Raw genomic sequence first — 15,614 nt, 5'->3', positions numbered from 1 at the left:
GCCAAAATTTTCGACTAAGGTAAACAATTCCTCCGTAGAGATTATATGGCTCCACCTACACAGTGGAATTTTTTCTTAGTATCGTTGGATACTTGTAAATGTTGTTAAATTGAGCCAAGCTAACGTGTGTTGTGCTCAGTAAGAGAATTTGGTGAATACAATTTTAAAAATTTATTAAATTAGTATCAAATGACAAATTTAAACTGTTAAAATCCAACCACTGCCGAGTGATACATGTACATGCAAAACTGATGAAAATGAATGCAACAAAATAACTTGTAAAATAACTTATAAAACTTTATTTTATTGACCGCTTGACTTTCACTAAATGAATTCGATTAAATTTTAAAATTTTGTATGTACACACATAACTTGTGAATTAGTTGAACTTTAACAGTTTGAATTCGTCATGTAAAATTAATCTGATAAATTTTTGAAGTTGTGCTCACCATACTTTTTTAATGAGCACAACACACGCTAATTTTGCTCCGTTGGATTTGAGCCATTTCAAATTTTATTATTTTTAAGTGGAAGCACTTGTCAAATATTTATTTTAATAATTTCAAATAACTATCTAGTTTAACAATTTTGATAATTATCAACAATAAATTTTAATTTTGGAATTGAATGGCATTGACACGATATCTATGGTACACGTATCATGATACTAAAAAATTTGATAATACTGATGGAGTGTTTTGTCAGTGAATCTCTATCCTTACATATTACTTTAATGTTTGATGCTTCATTAAAACTTAGACTTGATATGTTTTTAAGCTTTTAAAATATGACAAAATAATTCATAATTTCTGTATAATTTGAATTTAAATGAGTCAATCCAATTGATTAAAATTAAAATGAGAACCAAATTGAAGAACGTAATGTAGTTTATTGACATGTGAAATTAATTCTCAGACAAAATATATAGTTCAATTCAATGAAGTATGGAATATATTTCGGTTGTCAGTAAGGTTTTGTGATAATATTATAAAATAGTCTATTTTTTGTTAGGCGTATAAATTTGTTGAAAAATGACTAATCGATTATCAAGTCACTCTAAACTTAATACACACGGTACTTAAGATAATACAATCATAATTTTAATCTTCTAATTTAAATAATATTTTTTAAGATATTATTATATGTGCGCTAGACCTTTCTTCGTTAGACAATACAAGATAAGAGAAAAGAAGACATTAAAATATAAACAAAACATTTGAGATATATATATAGATAAATATCGAATTATCGAAAAAAACCGCACCGTCACATGATTTATGGTACATAACAGCACGTGCCCTTTTTGGTGAATTCACGAAGAATTAGGAATAGATAAGTGCTCATTTCTAGATTTAGATTTGAATTTGCTTTTTCAATCGAGTACTAATTATACAATTTGTCTATTTTTAGTTCGATGTAGTGTCTACTTTCGACTCAGTTAGTCTGATTTTTGAACTGATCCCTCTCGAATTTTCATCAATTTTTTGTATTTTGTTTTTGTTTTTTTGTTTTTATTTCAAATATACAATGCTCTATTTTGTAAATATAATGGAGAAGAAGAGAACAATAAAGATTTGACGGTGAGATCTATCATTACAATTCTAAAAAAGTAAATCGGTCGAATTTTTCGAACCTTTTATTATTCAATAATATATTTCGATTAAATGTATATCTAAGTTTTGACTTCAATTTGCTAATTGACTAAAAACAATCTTACTCTAAACTGCGCCAAACAATGTTTTAATTAGCTTAGAAAAAAATATTTCAATACTGTCTCGATTGATTTTATGATTATAACATATTTTATAATAAACATAGTTATAGAGAATGAGTTATAATTTTGTACTCAATAGGTTAATGAGTTTGAATTCAATTAGTTATTTGAACTCAATTAGTGCTCTATCCTGACAGAAATTTTAGATTCGATCATGTATGCACCAGTCACGTGTCATAATTTGTGTCTCCTACTACGATCATCCATATAATGTGACCGCCTATTAAAAAATTGACACAACATAACACAGCATACAACCATATGAGTCATACACGATTGAGATTGTTCAAATAGTGAATTTCAAATAAATTAAATTCATTATTAAAAAATAGTCTCAATCATCTTTAAACACGACACATATATTCACAACATAACAAATCTTTCGGGATCCATTCAGATACTGTGATCCAAATCGAGTTACAACACCAAACTAATTTACATCCCATGTCTGTACGGAAGCGTATCCTCTGCGGAGCCAATCGCTACAGAGCTTTTAATCTAATTCGTTCATTTCGGATTGGACGGACAAGATCAGATCTTGTCCAAATTGAATATATATATATATATATTCTCAAAATTTACAAGATTTGATCTGGTCCGTTCGATCCGAAACGAACGAATCAAATTAAAAACTCAGCACAGCTCCGCAGTGATTGACTCTGCAGAGGATACGCTTCAATGTCTGTACATGTTCCTATTGTTGTTGTACCATACGCTGGCTACGGCCTACGATGACCCCGCCCATTACCGACCAAAAATGAAAATTATATTCCAGTCGTGTGTGGATTGTGAGCCCGCCACCGCTTGACTCGTGCCTTGACCGTGGTCGCACGCGCTGGGCTCGTTTCAGTTTTGTTCACAATCCATTTTACAAGAATTTACATCCTTCTAGTGTGGCATTTTCTGATTGGTTCAGGTAGTTGCTTTGATAGACTCATTGGGAACTTTAGTCGAGTGAACTTCTGTAAAAGATTGAGGGCAAGCACTACTAATTTAATTAATGGAGGATGACGCCGGCAGCAACTACCTCTCGATCTCCTTTTTTGGAATCCCACGCTTAGAACTACCCCTTCAGACTTTTATGCATTGTTTCTTTCTTTTGTAGGTTTCTGATATCTGACAAGCAATCTTTTCTTGTTTTTTTTTTGCCCTATTGAAGACTTGAAGTTGAAGCGGGGATTGGATTATTCTATTTATTATGCCAATCACGGTGAACTTCGTGCAAGCAGAAGGTATATAACATCTACAATCCCGTGAACTATTTATTGTTTCTAAATAACTAACTGTTATGTACGTTTTAATGTTTTAAAGTTTAGGATTCTTATATTTTTTGAATTAATTTTAGAATTTCTATTAAGCTACGTTAGAAACAAATTAAAAATAAATTGGGAAAATTTTCTCTATCTATGCCCATTCAAACTCTTGAAATAGCCAATTTTCTCATGATATCACTATAATAACCAATATTCTCATCAAAAAGTCATTTTCTTTCTTCCATCCCCATTTAACAATTTCATCTTCAATTTAATTATTTTAAATTTCGAATTGACCATTATGCCCTTCAAAAATTAAATGGAGGTGTCCATTAACCTTTCACTTCCTAAATCGTCAGAAGGCAAGAGTGTAGTTGGAGGTGTCCATTATCTCCTTCAAAAAGTCATCTTTGTACGCTTGAAATCATCTCTTCCTAAATCGTCAGACCACGCCACATCATGTCACTACACTGGAAGGCACACAGGTGCACTGATTATGCAAATCCGATTGCCCAACTATATTTCGTGAGAAAGATATAATTGCTCCGTATTCCTAATCTTTGTCTATGTTGATTGATGGATATTAACAACTTAGAAATTTTTTTTTTTTGGTTCTTACCCGTAGGCCTACAACAAAATCATCCTTTTAGAGAAATAAAATCACTACATCCAAATTCCCTACAAGGTGTTCATGCATTTTATCACAGTAGGCAACTCTGATTTTGGAATCCGATTGAACTCTTACTTTCCATTATTGTGTCACACACGGCAGAATTGGGATTCATCATGGGACATGGAGAAGGTCATGGAGAGAACGTGAGTGAAAGCGTAGTCACCATGGGTCATGGTGAAGGTCATGGAGAGAACGTGAGTGAAGGTGTAGCCACCATGGGTCATGGTAAAGGTCATGGAGGAACCGTGGGTGAAACTGGAAGAAACATTTGGACAGTCCCTGAATCTTCAGGGAATGATGGTTCGAATCCATCAAGATCCTTAATAACCAGTAGTGACTTTTTATAACCAATACTCGGTGCCTGTAGAAGAAACTTGTAACCATTATCATTACCATCAAGATCTTTTGCTGTAATTCTAAATGCATAGAAAAATTTAAAATCTAATTCAAACTAACAAAGTAATGAGGTATATTATGATATTATGATTTCTAGTAACCAGTACCGACACAACTCATGAATTGGTCCGGTATTTGGTACCAGAATCTAGACATTTGCTCTCAGGTAGGGTACGGGTACCTCGGGTATACCCGGGACGGGTAGTCGGGTAGGGCAGGTATGGGTAGGACGGGTAGTCGGGTAGAACGGGTACGTGTAGGTTTTTAAAAAAGTGTACCTTACCCGTTTCAAACCCGTGCCTGTCTCGGGTAACGGGTACGGGTATTTTTTTTTTCGGTTTTTAATACTGTTTTTTTTTTCTCTGTTTTTTGTTTTTTTGTTTTTTGAATTTCAAATAAAACGGGTAACGGATAACGGGTAAACGGGTAAAGTTGGTCGGGTAAACGGGTGCGGGTACGGGTAAAACGGGTGCGGGTAGACAGGTTTCGGGTACGGGTAAAACGGGTATGGGTTGGGCGGGTTTTTTTCTCGAATCATTGAGTCCGGTCCGTCTCAAACCCGTACCCGTGTACCCGTTTACCCGCCTATACCCGGGCACGGGTACGGGTACCGGCCGGGTAAAACGGGTAATACCCGAACGGGTATTAGCAATCCACTACCATAATCTGGTACAAAAGTTTTAAATGTTGATACATGGTATTAAGGATTGGTATTTGAAGATAAGTTCACAAAAATTCAGATTGGCGAATACTCAAATGTCAGATAAAATGAGGGAAAATTGCAATTAAACCCTTGCTCTTTTTATTATCATGTTTTCTTCTTCTTTTGTTATAAAATCATAGATTCATGTCTATCTCTAAATCTCATGATTAGAATTATGACAAGACATGAATTAAAACCATTATATCATGTCTTAAATCCACAACTGAACAAAAAGAAGTAATAATTTCTTCCATTCCTAAATCCACAACTAAACATAAAATATACTAATACTATTCAAAATATCATAGAATTTCCAATTCAAAACACAAAAAAGAATTGGATAAAGTTAAATATTTTCTTCTTGAAGTAACTTGAAGATGCTAGGTGGACATGCTCTTTTTTTAGATCCAGCTTTACCCTTGCTTGTAACTCTACAAAAGAGCACACAATTAGAGTAATTATATAATATCAATGAAAACAAACTTAAATACAAGCAAGTTATTGATTGAGGAACCTTTTGGCTTTCAATTTCTGTTTGATCTCGCCATGAGAGGTACCTTCACCGTCTTGTGATGGAACTGCATTTTTGATTGTTTTCCTATGATGACCAAATTGACCACATCGTGTACATTTATGGGATCTCTTCTTTGGTTCATCACATGATTTTATACGATTTTTTCGAGGCCTCCCTGCAGGTCGTTTTAGTATTGGTGGCAACATTTTATAACCCAAATCCAAAGTCAACCATTCACCCTTACTCGGCATGGTAGCAATTCCATTAGCATAAGCTGTTCTCAACCGAGCAACCTTAAAATATGGATCAACATAGTTTTTCCAACTTGCATTTCTAAGTGAAGAAATAAATGCTGCCGCATGAACACAAGGAACACCTTTCACTTGCCATGCCCTGCAACTACACTCTTGCGCTTCTAAATTCACCTCTCATCTTATTTCACTCTTTTGTACTTCAACACAATGATCCGTACTTCTGCGCAAATCATACCCACCTAAGCTCTAAAAAATCAAATAAATATATTTATGTTTCAAAATGTATAACAACAAATTTAACAACAATATTAAGAGTCATATATTTATATTTAAAATGAGTAAATATAAAAGACAGTATCCGAGAAATTTGTTTTATGTAATCAGCCACCTTAGGGACCAACGGGCCTTTCAAGGATCTTGCAATTCTTCTTCTTTGTTCAAACTTCATCATTACCTTTTGCCTTATAGAATCAATCAAATCCACAACCGGTTTGCTCCTCTCTTTAGTTATCCAGTTGTTAAATGTTTCGGTAATGTTATTGGTAAGATTATCACATTTTGCTATTGTCTCAAATTTGCTTCTACTCCACAATTTGTTATGCTCTTTCCTAAGATATTGAATTGTTGCAGGACATTCTGCCTCGATCTCATTAATGAAAGCAGCAAAACGAGTAGGAGAGTATGTCCGTGCAGCACCCCATAGGCCAAACTTGAAAAGATCTCCGTGGTATTGCTTCTTAAAATTGCTAAATATGTGTCTCATGCATTCTCTATGCTCAGCTAACGGGTAGACCTTCTCGATAGCATTCTGTAATCATTTTTGCATGTCAGATGATATCACAAGACCGTGAGGCATCCCTATTGCTTTGTGCAAAGCTGTTAGAAACCATTCCCATGAATCTTCACTCTCAACTTCCATAACAGCATATGCAACTGGATACATCCAATTATTTTCATCAATTGCTGTTGCAGAAGCGAGCACTCCTGGCCACTTGTTTTTCAAATGACACGCGTCAATACCAATGTATGGCCTACAACCCATAAGAAAGCCAGATGTGCAAGCTCCAAGTGCAACAAAAAACCGTTGAAAATGTCGTTCCTTCCCAATTTCAAGTTGTGTTTTCAATTCCACCACACTTCCAGGATTCCTCCTCATTATCTCCTCTTTTAATGCACCTACTTAAACTAATGAATCCTTCCATTTACCATATATCTCCTCTATTGCTAGTTCTTTTGCTTTCCAAACTCTATTGTATGGTAATGACATACCAAAATTCATTTCAATCCTTCGCTTCAATTCCTTTGCAGAGACATCCCCCCTCCTTTCTTAAATCATCTACAATTCTATCAGCTATCCATGCTTTATTTGCATGTTTGTTGTCACTCCTATTAATCCCACAACATGTATGCTTCTCTTGCAAGGTTCTCACAACAAAAGTTACCCCATCTTCAGCCACTGCTGCATGAATTCTCCAATTACACTCCTGGTTTGCACAAGTTGCTGTTACTCGTGTTGGCTCACTCTTACCCAAGTCAAACTCGAAATCATGAGTGACGACATAGTGACTCAAAACCCTTCTAAATGCTATGACATGGGGATATTGTGCACCTACATCCATCTTAGGATCATTCTTGTCATGTGAATAGAACTCTTCCTCATACTCGCTATCTAGACTACGGTAACTATCCTCACTGGGACAGTAGTCAGACCCATATTCAAAATCCTCCAACCGGTATTCATTTTCCCAAGTATCCATATCAGCCCCAACACTTTCATCTATCCTTACTCCATCTTCTAAAGTTGTAATCTTCTCCGTAGTCGCATATATTATCACTTTTTTCTCCTCTTCCTCTTCATACATTGAAAGCATCAATTTGTAACTACTATCATCATCAATTTGAATAAATGACTGAGAACTTACACACTTGTCTACAAAAAATATTGAGAGCTTCGAAGTGTCATCCTCTAGATAGAACTTACTCACTTCTTCTAACAATTCTTCTACACTATAGCTTCTCTCATCCAAATAAATAGTTCTCTACTTTGTTGAATAATATTTTTGTTTTGTCCCATTCTTGATTTGTTTAAAATATCCACCATATTTCACTATTATCTTATAACGAGATGCATTCATGCTGCAAAAAAAAAAAATACAAATTAATGTATAGAAAACTGATGTTAAAAATTACAATATGTTTCAATTACTTGAAATGCCTTCCAGTTAACAATTGAGTACTTACTTTGAACTTTCATCAACATGCTTCTTCTTTTTTCTCCATGTTTTCATCTTCTCACAGGTCACATTGATCGTAGGTGGATTCTCGATTTGTTCTTCGTGGTTGTGAGTAGAGATTATAGCTTCAATCAGAGGCATAGGCTCGGGATGGATTATGACAGAAGAGAAGGGATCTTCAGTTGCCATAGTAAACACTGTTGAGGAGAAAAGACAATTGATTTTAGAATACAAGGAATATGAGAAGTTAAAATTTAATTAGAGCTCTCAAAATGCATAATTGATCTTTAGTATTTTTTTTTTATTAAAACCCGTAGGTATATTGCATTAAATGAACAAGAACTAGTTTTACAATTACATAATATTTCAAAGGGAAATAAATAGAAAACATAAATTATGACATTTAAAAAACCAACGCTACTGAACTTCCTAAATACCAAAGTTACTGGAATTCCTAAATACACCTACATTAAAAAACACCTATCCTCCTAGCTGACATGTGAACCAGAGAAGAAATGAAGGGGCTCCTTGTAAAAAAACCATCATTCCTATTTGATAGCCTCTCCGTTGAAATACCAGTATGATTAAAAGGGGCCAGTCTCACCATTTAATGCCCTGTATCGAATTATTTTTCATACCAGTAAACCTTCTAGCCCGTACCAGTTCCTTCCACACCGTGTATCTTCAGTATTTGTTAACAAGGTTCAAACTTTTTTACTTTAATAGGATGAAGAGACGATGATTTTAAAAGGAAAGTCAAAAAAAGAAAGAGATGATGAAATAACGATGAAAAGAACATCTATTACCGAGTATTAGAGAAAAGAGGAGACCAACAACAGAGAACCGAGAGGGCGGAGAAAATCGCGATCGAAGGAAAGAACGATGAAAAGTTTGGCGGGAATAACATCGGCCACAGAGGAAGATGAAGCGTCTCAAAGAAAGAAAGTTTCTTTTCAATCCTGTAAAAAGGTTAATGGACACCTCCATTTAATTTTTAAAGGGCATAATGGTCAATTCGAAATTTAAAATAATTAAATTGAAGATGAAATTGTTAAATGGGGATGGAAGAAAGAAAATGACTTTTTGATGGGGATATTGGCTATTATAGTGATATCATGGGGAAATTGGCTATTTCAAGAGTTTGAATGGACATACAGAAAATTTTCCCAAATAAAAAATAAGTTGAGTCAATCACTTAGTCAGTATGAAATTTATAAATAGTTTCTTAATAAGAAACTTTACTGTATAGTTTCTAAATAAGAAACTATCTCACATTCTTGAAATTGAATTAGAAACTGTCATATCAGATTAGAAACTCTAATAATTTAAGGAATGTAGATGCTCTTAAACCAGCAACAACTATTATTTTGAAAAGAAAAGAAAAAATCTATTTTTAGCGGAAGAATTTAAAAAATATTCCAACAAAATATTTTACTTTCAAATTTTTTCACAAAATGTCTTGTAGGATCATAAACTTAATACCTTTCTTCTCCTCCCGATTTCTCTTCTTTCCATCTCCAATTTTAATTATGTTAATTTTGATCATTAACAATTTGCAATTTTTATAATTATTCAATTAAGTTGTAGATAATTACAAAAATTTTAAACTCTACAATTCAAAACTAACATCAAAATTTTCATTTTTTGCATTACAATTTTTAAATTATTTGATTTTTTTTATCTACAGTTAAGTTATAAGACTATGGTATTTTTAAAATTGAAATTAATTGATTTTTGCATAATTGAACCTTTTAATATTCAAGCTTGTGAAATTAAAATTCTAAATTCTTATACTTTCAAATTTGTACGTTTGTTCATATTACATTTCGATTCGAAATATTGATTCTAATATCATTTTTAAAAGTTAAAATATTTCAAGTGAGGTTTGATATTCTTTTATAATTCCAATTTGTTTACACATCTAATTGATTTAAATGGATGATATTTTTATAAAAAAAAAAAAAAATTGTTATAAGCTAATGCATAATGCATTGTAGTGTTAACGGCTCCGTGCATTCCACCTGGAGTCGAATTGATCTGGATTCTGATTAGATAGTTTGGATCTAAACTCAAATATTACGTCACCTCGGATGCGGACTCCGCTTTCTGAATCAACATGCCAAAATTGTAAGGGAAAAGAAGAAGGGCGACGGTCAGGCAATCTGAGTCGGACATATTGCATAGAGCGACACAATGACTCTCCTTTGCTTCTTGGCCGGGCTCAAGTATTCAGTATCTGAACTCCAGTAAGTTACTTACTATCCTACTTTTGTTCATTGTTGTAAATAACGGTATGTGGTTATCAGACAGGAAAAAGGTACCGCTAAACAATTAATCGGGAATAATCGACCGATTAATCGAAAAAATCCGTGACGGTTTGATTACCGCTAAAGACTAATCGGCTTAAACGGACGTCTTTTACAGCACTAAAGCCTGATCGATGAATTGAGGTAGTCCACAACTTACTTCCATTTGAAAATTTGGGATTGAATTTTAACCAATAATTCAAATAGTTAAAAAGAAACAAAAAGTGTTCCACTCTCTCAGTATAGTTAAAAACATCAAGAACACAACAAACTGCTCCTAATGATGAATAGAATAATTAAAAAAAATATATATTCGATATATTACAAATGTAATTAGTTGGTAATGTTTTGAAAAATTAAGATAGATGGCTATATAAACTATTATATAAGAAATATATATTTAATTTTCCATGATGTCTAAAATAAAATTATTTGTCTGAGTTATATGTGGTATTTTAACTTCTACAAGAAATATTTTTTTTTAACTTTTTATCTAATTTAAAGCAATATTAAAATGTTATATAAGAGTGAATCTAGAAGCATCAAAAGTTTATCATCCACAATTTGCTTTTTATCCACACATTTTTAGTTTTAGATGAGTCATTAAAAGGTAATGAAGTGTAGAGTAGAATTAGGGTGTTCTTAAGTTTACCAAGTCTCTTGGTGAAACTAGAGTGTTCTTAAGTTCACCAAGTCCCTTGGTGAACTCAAGACTAAAACCCGTCAAATCGGCTTTAAATGACGAATCTGAACCGTTGAAACTCGCCTATCTTACGAGTGATGCGTCTACATGTGAAAATTTTAAATGTTCAAATTAATTCAGTATAAAGTTAAGCTGTCAAAAAACGTTCAAAAAATGAATGCATTAAAATTAATTTATTAATCTTCTATATACTAAATTAATTCGAATGTTTAAAATTTTTACATGTAGACATATCACTCGTAAAGTAGGGTTTCAACGGTCCAGATTCGTCATTTAAAGCTAATTTGACGGATTTTAGACTTGAGTTCACCAAGAGACTTAGTAAACTTAAGAACACCCTAGTTCTACTCTGAAGTGTATGTAGCAAATTGAAAAAATGTGTTAAGGAAACAATATTAAAATCATGAAATTATAAATGTGTCAAATAATCTTGTGTCAAATTTTATTTGGAAAAAAATATTAAATGTAAATTGCATATGCAATAGCCTTTTAGGTATCTAATGAAAAGTTCATTTTAGCCTATACACGAGAGGCTAAGAAAATCAAATTGAAGTTGCACCTTAAAATAATCTGGTATTGATTTCTCGTGAACATTATAAAATACAATCTAGTTTTTGTATGGATAATTTAAAAATAATCAGAATATAATTGAACTTGAATTATATAACATGAATCTGATGAGTGTATAAAGTGAGACGATTTGATCAATTTGTCGGAATTATAATGTTGAAGGTAGTTGCGTGAACATGTGACAATATGAAGGAATATTGCAAGTATTTTCAATTTAAAAAAAATATATTTTTGGATTAAATTTAGCCAACAAAGTAACCGACGGTCGTATAGTCCCATTTTCATTTTTTTAGCATCAATATGACCCTGGTGGTCGTAATCACTGGCATAGTTTTCATTATTAAAATTATATAGTTAATTTGTGGTGTTCCTAGGTTTTCAGGCTGATACAAAGTGAAAGTGGGGGAAGGCTGAAGTAGGGGTGTAAACGGTCGGATACGGATCGAATAGTGGTCTTATCGTATCCGTATCCGTTATAATTTTTCGGATACGGATACAGATACGGATACGGATCGGATATTAAATGTTACGGATACGGATCGGATACGGATATTTTTCATAATTAGCTTGTTAGTTACAAAACATCTATTATATTATTAAAATATTAGTCATTAATTATGTCATAGTGTTATATTGTTCATCAAAATATATATCTATATGCAATTTAATAAATTATTCGTACAATATGCAATTTAATAAATCAATTTAAAAACATATATCACATTTGTTGTGGTTTAAAGTATAAACGGTCGGATACGGATAGTAAAATGTCTTACTGTATCCGTATCCGTTATAATTTTTCGGATACGGATAGTCTCGGATACAGATACAGATCAGATAATTTAAGTACTTTTCCGGATTCGGATTCGGACGAAATCGGATATTATCCTATCCGTTTACACCCCTAGCTGCAAGCAGGGCAGAAAATGATGGATGAAAAGTTGAAAACCCATATTTGCTAAAATTAAAATCAAGACCGAAGAAGAATTGAAGGAAGCTTCTCCCAAAGCAGTTAAGGGCCCGAAGAAGCCCTCTCGCACTCGAGGCCTGGTGGAGGCATAATAATCCCCCTTCTTTTTAGTTACCTCTAACAAATTGAAATTAAATGATTACCAGAATTTCATTTTTACCACTCTTGTAGACTGGGTTCGTGTACGGATCTCAATTGGTTCACAGATCCAGTCTGCGCACCGAATCCGTTTGTACCCAGTCTGCGCACAGATTTTTTGTTTGTTTTCTTTTAAGTAATATGAACTGTAAAACGAAAAAAAAATTACAATTCGTTCGCAGACCCAGTCTGTGCACGGATTTTTTTTTCTTTTCAGTAATATGAACTGTAAAACGGGAAAAAAATTTACAATCTATTCATAGACCTAGTTACGCACATATTTTTTTTCTTTTCAGTAATCTGAATTGTAAACCAAGAAAAAATCCGTGCGCAGACTGGGTCTGAGAACAGATTCGGTGCACAGACTGGGTTTGTGAACTGATTGAGATCCGTGCGCGGACCCAGTCTACAAGGGTGGTAAAAATGAAATTATGGCTAACCGGGTGGTACTTATTTAATTTCGATTTATTAGGGTGGTAACTAAAAAAATTTCGACATAATAATAGATTTGCATTCAATTTTTTTTTTTTTGAGTTAAACTGAGTTTTTTTTGCTTATATTATTTATTTGAAGAAAATATTTTTAAAAAAATAATATTAAGGAAAAATTTACGAGTTCTTTGCAAATTCCAAAGCCGGGGGTTTTATTCCTAAATTTGTATTCATATCCTCCAGTAAAAACGAAAATCCAAACATACCCTCTAATTTCTAAAATTTTGAATTTTGTCCCTACTGCTAGCTTAGCGGTAATCTTTCTCAATAAAATCGAACAGTTTGAGTTCGGCCGAATATAATTTTATTTTTATTTTTTAAAAATAAATGAAATATCATACAATTTATTTGTATTAGAAGGACCACGAAAGAAAATAGATGAAATATATTATAATTTAAATATACTAGAAGGATTATGAAATATATTTCCGGTAAAATTTTGTGGCTGAAAAAAATAAAATAAAAATGTTTGGATCCGAATTATTGATCTCGGTTCAAGCTTTAGATTTGGGTAAGATAAAAATGTTTCGTGATCCTTCTAGTATATTCAAATTCTAAGTTATTACATCTTTTTCTCTAGAAATCATTTTATGAAAATACTAAAATATTATAAATAGAAAATGACTTCTAGAGAAATAAATGTACTAGAAGGACCACAGAACATTTTTATTCATTTATACCTAAAGTTTGAACTGAAATCAATAACTTGGAGCTAAATATTTTTTTCCATCAACACACTAAGAAAGATTTTTTTATTTTGTTTCTAGTCACAAAAAATCTGTCCTAAAAAATATTTCGTAGTCCTTCTAGTAAATTTTAATTCTCAAATATTTTATCTATTTTTTTTCATACTCCTTGTAGTGCATATAAATTATAAATTATAAGATACTTTACCTATTTTCGTTTTTTTCAGGATATGAATATACATTTCGGTGCTTTATTTATTTGTATTTTATTGAAAATTGTGCCTATAATAAGGCTCAATTAAAGACTTGAACTCTCGTTCTGAAATTAGCTAAGAGAAAAGGACAAAAGGAAAATGCAAATACCGGTAGATCAGTAACTTTCTGAGTAAGCACTACACTAGCTGGTTGACTCATGTACCGGCTGTAGGAGTGTCAATGGGTATGATACGGGTGGGGTGGAACTATTTTCATACTCATACTCAATAAGAATTGATCTTATTCATATCTTACTCATATCCGTTAAGAGTTTGCCTTACCTTACTTTACCCATACCCGTTAAGATTAGCAGGTAACGAAACGATAGTGGGCGAATAACGAATAATACAAATATAATAATTTTATTATTTTTACAAATAAACCATCAAAACTTATCATATCATATATATGCAATCACAATTATTAGTATAAAATTAAAATATAAATATGCAATTAATTCTAAGTAACAATTTTTTATTAAGAAAAAAAAATCAAAATCACAAATGTCTCTTCTAACAAATTCAATTCCTTAAATAATAAAACATTCAAATAAAGAAAAGTAAAATGTTTATCTAAGGGGTACGAAATAATATTCTTCTTACCCGTATTCATACCCGTTTATCTAAGGAAAAAAAATCCTTACTCATACTCATACCTAATAAGTTAGCGAAAAAAATATCTTATCCATACTCGTCTTATCCGTCTTATCGAATACGATACAAGTAGGGTAAACGGGTAAACGAGTGTCATTGACACCCCTAACCTAACCGGCTGGTTTCTACCTTTTGTCTGGGTGTTGGGACGTTTAATAATAACCACAGTTAAAAGGTTTATGCAATGTTTGGCATGCGTTATGCAAAATGGTAAAATTGTAATGGATTTATGATTGGTTTCGTGTTACCTTTCTTATCCCCTTCTAAAGGTCTATGTTAGATTTTTATAATTGCCGTACCCATTTTTTAGATATTATGTACCAGTGCTTTGTGTAATGAATTGTTCGAGCGCCTGTCTATGATGTAAACTACTGCAGTTTATAACTTTATATGCCGGTCTGGCGGTCTTTCAGAGAAATTTACCATGAGATAACACATGGTAACCGAGATAAAGGACAACGATCATTTAAAAATTTAACAAGTGATCAATATTAACTGATCATTTTCTTATGTGATAAATAAATGAGTAGCTTTTTACATAAGTTTACATGGGAATAACGAAAAAAGTACATGAAAAAGAACTATTTCTTTGAGGTTCTATGTTCACGTTCTTTTACTGATAAGTGATAACTAATAACCAAACCCATTATGGCAAACAAAAAATGTATCCGTTACAGAATCATAAGATTCAAAATTTAAAAGAAATTCAAACCGAATTCAATCCAATTAGCGGACTTTTGCCCTTCGTCTTGGGCTTCTCAAGCAATGGAACAGCTTTGCCAATCCTTTCACTTGGCATGGTCCTTATCTCCGGCACAGGTAGCATAGGTGACAGCCGCGACTGAGGTGACTGAGGCAATCTTGCTGAAAAACACTTATAAGGGAATTCCTCTTCGCTCTCTCCAGTTGTTTCTCCTCCATCATCAAAATTTCTCGCATAACTCGATGGGTCATAACCAAAATCAGATGAGTGCCGGCGCTTGTGCCGGCTCAGAAAATTGCGGTATTTGCCCCGGACTTCATCTGGAAATTCTTGAGCCT

At 32.9% G+C, this 15,614-nt stretch overlaps 1 pseudogene across 1 annotated transcript; it reads right to left on the bottom strand.

Moving 5' to 3' along the window:
* Positions 1-5,041: 5,041 nt before the first annotated feature.
* On the bottom strand, positions 5,042-10,615 carry LOC144559296 (uncharacterized; annotated as a pseudogene). The gene is made up of 5 exons (XR_013513114.1): positions 10,594-10,615; positions 6,409-6,479; positions 6,022-6,375; positions 5,314-5,738; positions 5,042-5,230 (listed from the first exon to the last, which is right to left on the bottom strand). The product of XR_013513114.1 is annotated as an uncharacterized LOC144559296 (transcript).
* Between the last annotated feature and the right edge of the window lie 4,999 nt (positions 10,616-15,614).

This window comes from Carex rostrata, chromosome 9, assembly GCF_964058835.1.
Source record: "Carex rostrata chromosome 9, lpCarRost1.2, whole genome shotgun sequence".
Classification (NCBI taxonomy): domain Eukaryota; kingdom Viridiplantae; phylum Streptophyta; class Magnoliopsida; order Poales; family Cyperaceae; genus Carex; species Carex rostrata.
This window is presented reverse-complemented; position numbering and strand designations above follow the sequence as displayed.